The following is a 13,910-nucleotide window of genomic DNA, read 5'->3' as shown; positions in this document are numbered from 1 at the left end:
GTACCTTGCAGCTCCCTTGAAAGGCCCTCAAGGCACTCCAGGGTGCCATGGCATCCTGGATGAGAGTTAAAGAGATAGAGGCCTGAGTCCAGGAGGGCCATTGAATGCATACCTACACGCAAGAGGGGTGGAGATTATATGAGGTACAGAGGCCGACGCCCAAGAGAGCCCGGGATGGTTGAAGACACATAGGCTGGAAGCCCCAACAGTGGTGGAGACTAATCCAGGTTTAGAAACCTACATTGATTGGAGTTAACACTGGGCCTGAAGGCCCATGGATGAGGGACGGACAGGAGTGGACAACAGGACTTAATGCTCAGTGATTGCTAACATCTGTGAGGCTTGGGCCTAGCTAGAAGAGGAGATGAGGCAGCCACATAATTAGCCCTTTAGGTGATGAGCAGTGACACCTCTGTTCAACAGTATGAGAACTCGCTTGGGGAGTCCTGGGGCAACCTTCCTTTTTCTAAAAGCACAATTACATCAAGGCATCACAGGTGAGCTGAAGAGAAGACTGCCCAATACAGAAGTAAAAGTGATAGGGGCTGAAGCCACCTTTGGGGTGGGACACTGTTAGAGACAAAACCTGTTTTTAAGACGCTATTTGAAGAATGTGATTTCCAAGTCTGTAAAGCTGTGAGCATCAGCTGTGAGCATCAGTTGTGAACATAAATCTCCATGAGATACATGGAAAGTTTTACCTATTATTGTTATATTCACCTTTTAAAGAAAGGAATACATGGCAAAGCCAAATGATGACAAAGAGCATATCATATCATATCGTATCATATTCCCCATGCTGGGAAGTAGAGTCACAGGAATCATCATTAATCTCTAAAGCAGTCCATGTGATGCAAATTTTTCTAAGCCAATGATGTTCGTCATAGAAACTAAAAGTGAGTCAATTATTTCTGAATACTTTCCAAACCCATCTGGGGAAGTACTTTTCCCCTTCCATTATAGTTCTCAGTCAAAGGATTAATAGTTTTGAGCTCTCTGCTGAATTTTTGAATCCTGTTTTGTGATTTCTGGAAGCAAGTCCTCCTCAGAAATTCATGTGACTGACTATCTAATGGGAAGGGGAGGATTACTTCCAGCAGGAAGGCAGGGTCCCTCCTTGAGCCAAACACTTGGTAGAGAAAGTTCAAGGAGACAGAATATGCAGTTCCAGATCCAGAGGAGATTGATAAAGAAATGTTTTGTTTCAACCCCAAACAAGAGGGAGAGTCCAGGATTAGTTTTGTTTTCATAGATTTCATAGACATTAGGGCTGGAAGGGACCTCGGAAGATCATTGAGTCCAGTCCCCTGCCCCAGGGGCAGGAAGTCAGCAGGGTTCATACAATCCCAGCAAGATAAATATACACATTTCTCCTGAAGGCATTCAAGGTAGGGGCTTGAACCACCGCCAGTGGCACTCTATTCCAGGCCTTGGGGGCTTGGACAGTAAAGAAGTTCTTCCTTATGTCCAGCCTGAAATGCTCTTTCCGGAATTTATAACCATTTGACCTTGTCACTCCTTGGGGTGCTCTGGTGAACAGACATTCTCCCAGATCCTGGTGAGCACCCCTGATAAACTTATAGGTAGCCATCAGATCACCCCTGAGCCTGCACTTTTCCAGGTTGAAGAGTCCCATGGCTCTCAGGCTCTCATCATACGGTCTATTTTCCTGACCTCTGATCATACGCATGGCTCTCCTCTGGACTCTCTTGAGCTTCTTCACATCCTTTTTGAATTGTGGAGCCCAAAAATGGATGCAGTACTCCAGCTGCAGCCTCACCACCAAGCCTATAATCATGCTGCAGGGTTTTCTTCCAAAGGTGGAGAACCTTGCATTTTTCAGTGTTCAACACCATCAGGTTCTTGTTCGCCCATTTCCTGAGCCTGTCAAGGTCAGCCTGGATCACCCTCCTGACCTCTGGTGTGGATGCCTTACCCCAGAGTTTGGTGTTTTCAGAGAACTTTGCCAGTCCACTTCTGACACCAATGTCTACATCATTAATGGAGATGTTGAATAGTATTGGCCCAAGGACAGAGCCTTGGGGGACAACACTGGTCACAGGGAACCACAACGATTGACTTCCATCAACCACCACCCTTTGGGACCGACCACAGAGCCAATTCCCCAGCCAGTGGATTGTGGTGAAGCCAAGGCCACAGTTGGCCAATTTTGCCAAGAAGTGATCATGGGATACCAGATCAAAGGCTTTTTAAAAGTCAAGATATATAACATCAATCTCTTCTTCTTTGTCCAGGTGATAGGTAACTTGGTCATAAAAGGAAATAAGGTTGGTCAAGCAAGACCTACCTGCAACAAACCCGTGTTGGTTATCCCTCAGGATGTTGCCATTGGCTGGTTATCCCTCAGAATGCCCTCTTTGATATTTTTTTCTAAGACTTTTCCTAGGATAGAGATCAGGCTGATAGGCCTGTAGTTTGCTGGATGCACTTTCCTCCCTTTTTTAAAGACAGGCACCACATTGGCCTTCTTTTAATCTTTGGGTACTTCACCAGAGCATCAGGAGCTCTTGAAGATCCATGCCAGGGGCTGAGCTATGATGCTCACCAGCTCCTTGAGTACCCTGGGGTGTAGATTGTCAGGGCCAGCTGACTTGAAGGTGTCCAGCCTCTCAAGGTGTTCCTTCACAAGGTCAGCATTGATGGAGGGTAAGGAATCATCCTCATCTGGGCGTTCCCGTCCTGTAATGGGGAGGGGCGCCCCTTGGGACTGGTGAAAATCTGATGCAAAGTACCCATTTAGTAAGTTGGCTTTTTCCTGGGCATTGGCTGTCAGTTATCCCATCTGGTCTAGCAGGGGTCCAAATGGGCAGTTGGGGAGCAGGAGCAGAGGGAGCAGGGCGCACATGTGCCACACACACATGTGTAACCCCTTATCTCGGAGGCAGAGGCAGCAGCTGCAGAGGTGACAGCAGCCAGGGCAGCAACAGCTGATTCACCCTAAGGTAAATGGGGCAGAGGGTACAGCACAGCTGAGGGGGATCCGGAGGGGAAGCCCTTCAGAACCCTCCTAGCTCGCCTGACAGGGAGCAGTGCTCATGAGCCGCATGTGCTAACAGCGCACGCAAACAGGCATGCTCTGTAAAGGAGTGCTGGCGTTTGCACCGGCATTCGCATAAGGCAGGTGTGAGGTAGCTGACCAGAGCAGCACCCCCAGCGAGCAAAAGCAGTTGGAGCAGCTCTGCAGACATGGTGCAGATGTGGAATGCAGCTGCCAGGGGCCCCACCCTGGCGCTGCCACCTGCCATTGCCATCTACCCAAATGGAGCTCATGGCGGGGTCAGTGGCCGCTTGCCCCTCTGTTTGTTGGGGGGGGCTCAGTGGGATCCTGGTGGTCCCCTTGCCTGTCCATCCTGTGCACAACTAAGGGCCCTGGAGGAGCAGATAAGGGAGCTTTAGGCTGAGGTGAGCAGGCTGAGGGGGATCAGGGATGCAGAGGATGAAATTGATGCCTATCTCTGTTCTCTGCAGGCCCGGTCGCCCACTGTACAGTCCCCACAAGAGACGCATCCAATGCAGGAGTGGCAGAAAGTGTCCAAATCCAGAGCTGCTATGCCTAGAGTGATGGAAGCTCCCCAGGTTCACCTGGAGAACAGGTTTGAGGCCCTGGCAGCTGTGACAGAGAAAGACAGAGAAATTGCCTCCGGCAGGGACGATGCCACTCCCCACATGACAAGAACTGGGCAGAGAGCGAACACCAGCAGGAAGAAATGCTGGGTCCTCATCGTCGGAGACTCCATCCTACAAGGACTGGAAGGTCCCATCTGCTGGCCTGACCTCATGGCACAAGAGGTCTGCTTCAGGCCTGGGGCTCGGGTTAGGGACATCATGGAGAGGATCCCGGCTTACATGCAACCTGCAGACCACTACTCCATGGTTGTCAACCATGTGGGAAGAAATGATGTGGCCAGGGGCAGCCCTGACAGCATTATGAAGGAATTTGAGGCTCTGGGGAACAAGCTTAAGGAGACGGGGGCACAGGTGGTATTCTCCTCTCTTCTTCCGGTGAGTAGGCGGGGAAGGTGACACGAGGCCTGCATTGGTGAGGTCAACCGGTGCTTATGCAATTGGTGCTGCCAGGTTGGCCTTGTGTTCCTAGATAATGACCCATGCTTTCAGGCGGGATACTTGCTGGGGCGGGATGGACTTCACCTCTCTCCTAAAGGCAAGTGTGTCTTCTCTTCCAGGTTGGCTGATCTTGTACGATGAGCTTTAAACTAGCCTCACCAGGGGAGGGGGCCACGGGAAGACATGGAGACACCACCTGAGCAAGACAGGTGACAAATGTAAAGAGTGCCCAGGTGAGAAACAGCGGTCCAGCCAGTCTCCCAAATTGGGAGATGTGCAGCTATGCAAGGCCTTAAATGCCTATATATCAATGCTCGTAGTATGGGGAACAAACAGGAGGAATTTGCCCTCAGAATAGCCAGTTCAAACCCAGACATAATAGGACTTACAGAAACGTGGTGGGATTCATCCCACGACTGGGCAGTTAGCATTAGGGGCTATAGGCTTTACAGGCAGGATACAGAAGGAAGGAGAGGTGGGTGTGTGGCACTCTGTGTCAAGGAGCAATACATATCCTCTGCCAGTAGAATGGGGTCAGAGGAGGGGCAAGCTGAAATGTTCTGGGTCAAGATACAAGGGGGCCATGGGGAGAAGGATTTAATGGTAGGGGTCTACTACAGACCCCCAACCAAGGGGAGAAGCTGGCCCAGGAATTTTCAGGCCAGCTTGCAGAGGCACTTAAAGCAAAGGATGTAGTTGTCATGGGTGATTTAAATTACCCGGACATTGGCTGGGAGGAACAGTCAGCCAGGTTGGACCATTCCAGGAGGTTTCTGGCCGAGATACAGGACCTCCACTTAATTCAGGAGGTGCACAGTCCCACCAGAGGAAACGCCCTGTTGGACCTGGTCCTGGCCACAGGCGATGACCTGGTAAGGGGCCTCCATGTTCTTGATCACCTGGGTGATAGCGATCATCGCTTGCTGGAATTCACCATCCAACACAGGGTGTCAAGGGCCTGCAGCAAGGCGGTAGCCCTAGACTTCAAGAGGGCCAACTTCAACGAGTTGAGATTAGTACAAGAGGTGCTAGGGTTCTCGAGGGCAGGAGAACTCAGTGCCCAAGATGAGTGGTCATTCCTTAAGGAGACGATACTCAGGGCCCAAGGGGTGACCATCCCAACAAGAAGCAAGAGTGCTCAAAAGCCCCCCTAGCTCACCAAGGGTGTATGGGAATGCCTGATTGCCAAAAAGGCAGTGTACACCCAGTGGAAGGGGGGTGCTATCTCCAAAAAGGAGTATACCTCCTCTGCTCAGGCCTGTAGGGGGGCTGTCAGGAAAGCTAAGGCAGACATAGAGCTAGGACTAGCGTCCAAGATCAAGGATAATAAAAAGTCCTTTTTCAAATATACAGGGAGGATGAAGAAGGCACCGGGAAATGTGGGGCAAGATATGCTGGGCAATTCGGTGGTTGTGCCAGAGGAGAAAGCAGACCTCTTTAACCAATTCTTCACCTCCATTTTCTTGTGCAGGGACCAGGACTCCCCCACCATGATGCAAGACGGACTCGAGGAGAACGCCTCCAGACCTCAGGTTGGGGAGGACCAGGTTAAAGAGCTTCAGGAGAGGCTGGACGTGTTCAAATCAGAGGGTCCAGATGCTCTCCACCCCGGGGTGTTGAGGGAGCTAGCTGGGGTTATTGCAGGGCCCTTGGCATGGCTTTACAACTGCTCGTGGTGCTCGGGCCAGGTGCCAGATGATTGGAAGATAGCCAATGTGGTTCCCATCTTTAAAAAGCGGATGAGGGAGGACCCGGGCAACTATAGGCCAGTCAGTCTTACCTCAATCCTCGGGAAACTCTTTGAGAAGATCATGAAGGAGCACATCTGTGATGGGCCGGCTTCTGGGATGATGCTCAAGGGCAACCAGCATGGTTTCATTAGGGGGAGGTCATGTCAGACCAACCTGATTGCCTTTTATGATCAGGTCACAAAAGCATTGGATGGAGGTGTTGCTGTGGTATTTCTGGACTTCAGCAAGGCCTTTGACACCGTCTCCCATCCCATCCTCATTAAAAAACTAGGCGACTGTGGCATTGATGCCTACACAGTCATGGATTGCAGATTGGCTAAAGGGTTGCACTCAGAGGGTGGTGGTGAATGGGTCATATTTGACCTGGGGGTAAGTGGGCAGCGGAGTCCCGCAGGGCTCAGTTTTTGGGCCTGTGCTGTTCAATTTCTTTATCAGCGATTTGGACGACGGGGTGAAAAGCAACCTGTTTAAATTTGCTGATGATACCAAGATTTGGGATGAGGTGAGCACACTAGTAGGGAGGGAAAGACTGCAGCAAGACCTGGATAGGTTGCAGGGGTGGGCTAACAAAAACAGGATGCGCTTCAATACTGACAAGTGCAGGGTGCTGCACGTGGGCAGTAGTAACCAGCAGCACACTTATAAGATGGGAAACTCCCTTCTTGAGAGCACAGAGGCAGAAAGAGATCTTGGAGTCATTACTGACTCTAAGATGAACATGGGCTGACAATGTGAGGTCACAGTTGGCAGGGCTAACTGGACCTTGTTGTGCATCCACAGGTGCATCTCTAGCAGGCACACTGGTCAGACCACAGCTGGAGTACTGTGTTCAGTTCTGTGCACCCCACTTCAGGAGGGATGTGGACAACATTGAGAGGGTCCAGAGGAGGGCCACCCGCATGATCTGGGGACAGCAGGGCAGACCCTACAATGAGAGACTGTGGGACCTGAACCTGTTCAGCCTTCACAAGAGAAGACTGAGGGGGGACCTGGTGACCATGTATAAACTCACTGGAGGGGCTCTCCAGAAGGGTTTGGGAGAGACGTTGTTTCCCCTAGCGCCCCCTGGCATAACAAGGAATAATGACCACAAGTTGTTGGAGAGTAGGTTTAGATTAGACATCCGTAAGAACTACTTCACTGTCAGGGCGGCTAGGATCTGGAACCAGCTTCTAAGGGAAGTGGTGCTGGCTCCTACCCTGTGGGTCTTTAAGAAGAGGCTTGATGCCTACCTGGCTGGAGTCACCTGAGCCTAGTTTTTGTCCTGCCCAGGTGGGGGGTCAGCCTTGAAGATCTACAAGGTCCCTTCCGACCTGACTTCTATGATTCAATGTTGCCCTTGCTTTTCCTCCTGCTCCCCACATATCTAAAAAAGGACTTTGTATTGTCCTTGATACCTGTAGCTATCTGGAATTCTCTTGCAGCTTTGGCTATCCTGGTTCACTCCCTGCAGGTCTGGACCAGTGCAAAGTATTTCTCCTTAGAGGTGGATCCAGCCTTTCATCCTTTGTAGGTCTTCCTTTTTAGATGGAGGAGGTCCGCTAGTTCCCTGCAGAACCAAGGGGATCGCTGCGCCTTTTTGCTGCCTTTCCTTCGAGATGGAATAGACTTTGCTTGTGAATCCAGGATCGTTCCCTTGAGGAGCAACCACTCTTCCTGAACTGGGTCGTGGTCTCTTAGGGCCTTGCCAACAAGCCTCCTGAGCTTGTCAAAGTCAGCTTTCCTAAAGTTGAGGACTTCTGTATTGCTTCTGTATTGCTAACTGACTTGCCAGCTTTTTGGCAGATGGTGAAGGTGATCAGCTCATGGTCTCTGTCACCCAGCTTCCCTTTGATTGTTAGGTCACTGATTAGGTCATCCCCCACTGCCAGTACCAGGTTGAGCAGTGCTTTACCTCTCATTGGACCGTAGACTTCTTGCATCAGATAGAGCTCATCCATGCACGAGAGAAAGCTTTGCAACCGTTCGGATTTAGCCAAGCGTTCTTCCCACGAGATGTCAGGGTAGTTGAAGTCTTCCATGACATCCATGCACTCGAAGCGCGTGGCCTCAGCCAATTCCCTAGCAAACTCCTGGCCAAACTCTTGATCCTGGGTAGGAGATCTGTAATAGACTCCCACCATAGTATCCCCTGTGCTTTGTTCCCCCCGGATTTAAACCCAGAGGGTCTCCATTCATCCACCCTGGGTGGCAATGTCAGCTTGCAGGGACGCGTATCTTTCCTTGACATAGAGAGCTACACCCCTGCCCCTGTTGTCCACTTGATCTCTCCTGTACAGGGTATAACCATCTATACCTGTGGCCCAGTCATGGGTGAAATCCCACCAGGTCTCGGTTATCCCTATGACATTGTAATTATTTGTGTTAAGCAGGAGGACAAGTTCCTCCTGTTTGTTCCCCAAGCTCCTGGCATTTGTGTACAGACAGGCAAGTGTCCTTTTGGGGACCCCTGCCTTGCCTACAGCTCGTTTCTGGGCTGGGCAAGGGGTGGGCTCCCTTAAGTGCCTTGGCCTGCTGGCTTTGCAAGGGTTGCTCAGTGGGCCAGCAGTGGCAGCAGTCCCCCCAACGCCCAGCGGGCTCAGTTTAAAGCCCAGTGGAGCAGATCAGCCAGTCTGGCTGAGAAAAGCCTCCTCCGCAGTGGAGAGAGGTGGAGGCCATCCCTTCTCAGCAGCTCACTGCTTCTTTCACCAAAGAGCGGGCTGTGGTTATGGAAGCCAAAGCCTTCCCATTGATACTGCAGTCTTTGATTCACTACCTCAATCCTCCTCTCCCTCCTCAGCCTGTAGCCTGAGACTGGGAAGATCGAAGAAAACACCACCTGTGCCCCCAACCCCTTAAGCCCCACTCCCAAATCCCTGCAGCGCTTTATGACCCAGCTGGGAGTGCTCCGAGCCATATCATTCCTGCCCACATGGATAAGGAGCATAGGGTAGTGGTCAGTGGACTGGAGGAGCTTAGGGATCTTTGCTGAAGTCAAGAGCTGTTTCTTTATTGGATTCAGCTCCAAAGGATGGATCTATGATCTAATGTATCTGGTTTAGTAGAGATACCCATATAAAAACTAAGGCTTCATTCTGATCCCACAGCCAGAAAAAAAAAGTTCTATTGTTAGATCTATGGCTAAGTTAGCCATACTCTACCATTGCTTATTCTACTAAAAAATGTTATTGTTTCCTGTGCCCTTGTTTTTAACATTGAGATCTCTCAGATGCAGCAAATTGTGGGATAGTTTCTCAGAGGAAAAAGAAGGAAGCCTCATTACTTGAGTCATTTAAAAATACTGCATGAAACTATGCACTTGGGAATACAATATATGGAAAAATCCTGCACTTTGAGGGGAGACGGAACCATTACCATTACCTAATGATTCATCCCTAGGCCCTAATTTAATAACATATTTAAAGTATGTGCTTACTATTAAATAAGCGAGTAGCTTCATTGATTACAGTAGTACTTGCATGCCTAAACTTAGTCAAACACTTGAACATCTTGCTGAATTGGGAACATAAAATTGATATAAGGCTATGAACATATATTATTAGAGATTTGTTTCTTTAAAATGGCCACATTTTTCAGTGTTACCAGCCAAAGGGTATAACATTTCCTGTTCAGTATGGGAAAGTGCTTTTGTTAAAATAAGGGCTTTATAAATTTCCTGACTTTTTAAGAACAATTAATCTCTGAACAGAGATTTCTCCTGCTTATCCCTCAAATACAAAGCAAGTGAATGAGAAAGAGGATAATTTGATCAGAGTTCCACTCTGCTATTCTTGGTTTATGTCACAGTGAGTGAAGCAAAATACTCTGTGTCTGTGCACCCATAACTGTGTAGGCTCCCTGCCTCTCTACCCAATATAGATACCCACTAGGCAAGCTGATCCTTTCACCCCTGCAAGAGACTCATTCCATTAACTATGCTGAGGGCGTTGGCTGATGCGATTACCAGGGGTCCTGGTTTTCTCTGATTAAAAAAATCCCCAATTTTTGGTTTTAAAAAGTAACCCCACATCCATATTTTTCTGTGATTAAAATGAAACACCACTTTACTGAAAATTAGGGATTCTTTCAAATCAGAGAAAACCAGAATCCCCGATGCTTACAGAGCTTCTGGCCATTATCTTTAAAAACTTGTGGTGATGAGGAGAGGTCCTAGACAATTGGAAAAGGGCATATTTAGGGCCCATCTTTAAGAAAGGGAAGAAGGAGGACTTAGATAACTACAGACCAGTCAACCTCACCTTAATCCCTGGAAAAATCATGGAACAGATCTTCAAGGAATCCATTTCTAAGCACTTGGAGGAGAAGAAAGTGATCAGGAACAGTCAGCATGGATTCACGAGGGGGCAAGTCATGCCTGACCAACCTGACTGCTTTCCCATATGCTGGTACAGGCTGGGGACTGACTGGCTGGGCAGCAGCTCTGCAGAAAAGGATCTGGGGGTTGTACTGGATAATTAGCTGACTGTAAGCCAAGAGTGTGCACTTATTGCGAAGGCAGCTAATATCATACTGGGGTTACATTCATAGGAGTGTTGCCAGCAGATCAAGGGAAGCGATTATTCCCCTCTATTTGGCACTGGTGAGGCCACATCTGGAGTACTGTGTTTAGTTTGGGCCCCCCTCTGCAGACAAGATGTAGACAAATTGGAGAAAGTCCAGCAGAGGGCAGTGACAATGGTGAGGGGGATGGGATACATAACTGATGAGGAAAAGCTGAGGGGATTGGGCTTATGAGTCCGGAGAAGAGAAGACAGAAGGGATTTAATATCAGACTTCAACTACCTGACGGGTGGTTCCAAAGCAGATTGGACTAGACCAGTGGTTCCCAACTGTGGGTCACAACCCAAATGAGAGTTGTGGGGGCAATGCCGGTGTTGCTGCACACAAAAGATGAGCTGCACCGTGTGCTGGGATTTCCCCTGCCCCCACCCCAGGTGGCACACTCCACTCCCAGCAGCAGGTCACACAAAAAAAGGTTGGGAACCACTGAGCTAGACTGTTCTCAGTGGTGGCAGATCACAGAACAAGGAGCAATGGTCTCAAGTTGCAGCAAGGGACATTTAGGTTAGATATTGGGAAAAATTCTCTCAATAGAAGAGTAGTAAAGCACTGGAACAGGTTACCCAGAGAGGTGGTAGAATCTCCATTCTTGGAGGTTTTTAAGACCTGACTACAGAGAGCCTTGGTTGGGATGATCTAGTTGGGGATGCTCCCGTTTTGAGCGGGGGTGGAGCGGGGGTGGACCAGATGACCTTGCAAAGTCCTTTTCAACCCTAATTTTCTATGATTCTATGAAAATCAAGAGTTCAAGTCCTCATGGTGGAAGTGATATGGCAGTGGATTACTTAAAAGTTTCTTACCATGAAAGATGAAAAGTGTTATCCAGTCATCCAGGAAGCAACGGGTCATGGAAAATGCCTAAAGAAATTTGGTTCAGAATTCAATAATTATATAATCGAAATGTTTGTCTCATTCCTATTACCTTACACGTTTATTGTAAGCAGCTATTTACCTCATCCTGGCTTCCATAACAGTGCCTTGTCCTTGTTCCATGCGCCTTGTCCTTCTTCTGACCTACTTATCTGTAGACTTTTCCTATGACCTTATGAAACAAACAATATTTCAATATATTCTTTGGCAACTTTATATTGGCTAGTACAGTACTCTTCCTCTAGGTTTTCATTAAACTGTTGATAAGGTCTCTGGAGTGTCCTACAGGAACAATACGTGTTTAGAGAGAGCATTTTATTCGAACTGTGTTTGTATGAGCCAAATTACATGGTATCTGGTGAAATCTACCATGGTTTCTTACCATCACACAGTCTAATGCAAAGCTTTCTAGTTTTGAAACAATTGCACAATACTATTCTGAGAAAGATATTGAAGAAGGAAAAGATCTGGCGTGTCTTTTTAGTCTCTGATAAATGAAGCTAGGAAGTAAAGTATCATTTAATATGCATTTTAGTAAAATGTGATACAAAAACACATAATTTTATTCAGTGAATCTAAAGAACAATTCATGATGAGACAGATTTGTTCTATTAGGCAACACAAATAGAACAAATCTGTCATCATGAATTGCTCTTTAGATTTACTGCATGCAAACTAACAGCATATCACCTTCCACAGCCAACAAGGGGGTGGTATAGCTTGCATCATATCTGGACACCTTTGACTCCCTAATCCAAATGACCAGGTATCCCATATACAGCCACGTTAACTGAGAAAAGCCTTCAGCACAAGGTTGAAATGTGGCTTAGACTTGCACCCTTGGGCCCACAGTGCAACGAGCAGGAATGCTGGAAGGAATAATTCCTAAGCATTAACCAAATGGTGGTTGGGAAAAATTGTCTCCCAAAGGCTAGTTATCCTATAATAGCTTGAGAACAGTATTTCTTACACCTTCCTGCTTCCAAAAGCAGCTGATACAGGCTATTGTGAGCTTCATGGATCATGGACTAGTCCAGCCTGGCATTTCCTACTTTACTGTTAACCAATTCATGTTATAAGAGAAACACAATAAAAGACCTCAGAACATTAAATGAAACAGAGAGGTCCCGTTACTTTCCTTTGAAACACTGGCATACAATTTTCCTGGATAAGTACCATAAGCAATTTCTTCTTGCTATAAAAGCAAATTGCCAGAATGCCAGGAATTCAATGGCAGAGTGGTCCACAAGCAGATATCCTGCAAGCACCAACCCAGCACAACAGGACATCTTGTACCTTTTTCCTAGCCAAAGGAGCAGGAAAGTGTACTGAAGAATATATTACACAAGCTAAACTCTGAAAACAGGATCCTTTGGCCAGAAGAGGCATCTGATGCCAACATCCCTGTTTAGCTGCATTCTGTGGATTTTGCTGTGTTACTTTCTGGGAATGGTAGTTTGATCTTCTATTCTGTCTGTTGAATGAAGCACTAAGGAAAAACTACATCTACTATAATGCAAAATGGGCTCCCCTGACTAACTTCCATGGTATAACTGGCAGTCACTTCAGTAAAATAAGGCAGATATAGTGGGAGTCTGTTTCTCCATGTATGCTAATGTGGTAGCTATGTTCTCAAATACTGTAAACAACACTCAGGTATAAACTATCTTAATACATAAGAAATAGAGCAAATTTTATAACTTACTTCAATAATCATGTCTTTTACCGCAGCTTACTCACTATAAACCAGAATGGTTTAAATTAAAACCAAGTTCTAGTATTGTTTTAGACTACTAGGAAAGGTTTTTCTAAAAAAATCATGATGTGAACAAATACATGGGGTACAGACAGAAGTGCACCTCCTCGCTGTAACTGAGAACACTTTGCAGGAAGCATTCTGAGTTCCTATGATGCCCCGGACCACACAGAAGTTCATTGTTGGTTCCAGGGGAGAAGGGAATCTAGCTGCTGGCTGGGAGCTTATGGTTTCCCATAGAAACAGCTCCTCCCTGTAAGGCTGCAAAGTTTTCAGGATGGGATGAAGGAAAGAGACAAGAGAGAGCTGGTTCTAGGGCAGGGGCAGGCAACACTTTTGGCCAGAGTGCCGAAAAAACCGCCAATGTCTTACCTTGTAATGTGCCAGAGTGCCAGCATGCCAAAAAACCAAAAAACTGGGGTGGAGAGTACATGGCAGAACTCACTGCATATTAATATAGTTAATAATCATAAATGTTGAGGTTTCTGGTGGGGTTTTTTTTGTTTTGTTTTTTGTTTTTGTTTTTTACAGTTTACAGTAAATACCAGGTTTTCTAAAAATTCCAAATCTGGTGACAATTAATAAAACTTCATATACTACCTTCGTTCTTGTCTATTCTTTTTTTGTTAAGCATGTCGTGATGAGAGAGAGAAAAAAGGAGAAAGAGAAAAAGAAGGGAAAAAGAAGGAGAGAAAGATAGAGGGGGGAAGAGAAATAAAAAAAGAAGAGAAAGAAAAAGGAGAAAAAAGGAGAGAAAAAGAAAGAAAGAAGAGAGAAAAAAGGAAGAGAAAAAGGGTGTATTTCTTGCTGCCCAGGTCTTCCATCATTACGACCTGCAGGTTGGGTCCACTGGTCCATGGCAGTGTCTGGTGGAGGGAGGTAGTGAT

The 13,910-nt window shown here is 47.3% G+C and overlaps 1 pseudogene; it reads left to right on the top strand.

The window, feature by feature from the left end:
• Positions 1 to 396: 396 nt before the first annotated feature.
• LOC149867234 (uncharacterized) lies at positions 397 to 4,239 on the top strand (annotated as a pseudogene).
• Positions 4,240 to 13,910: the final 9,671 nt, after the last annotated feature.

The sequence above is a fragment of the Crocodylus siamensis genome, chromosome 4, assembly GCF_052110815.1.
Source record: "Crocodylus siamensis isolate JL-2025a chromosome 4, ASM5211081v1, whole genome shotgun sequence".
NCBI lineage: Eukaryota > Metazoa > Chordata > Crocodylia > Crocodylidae > Crocodylus > Crocodylus siamensis.
The sequence above is the reverse complement of the archived record's forward strand: the minus strand, read 5'-3'. Positions and strand labels throughout refer to the sequence as shown.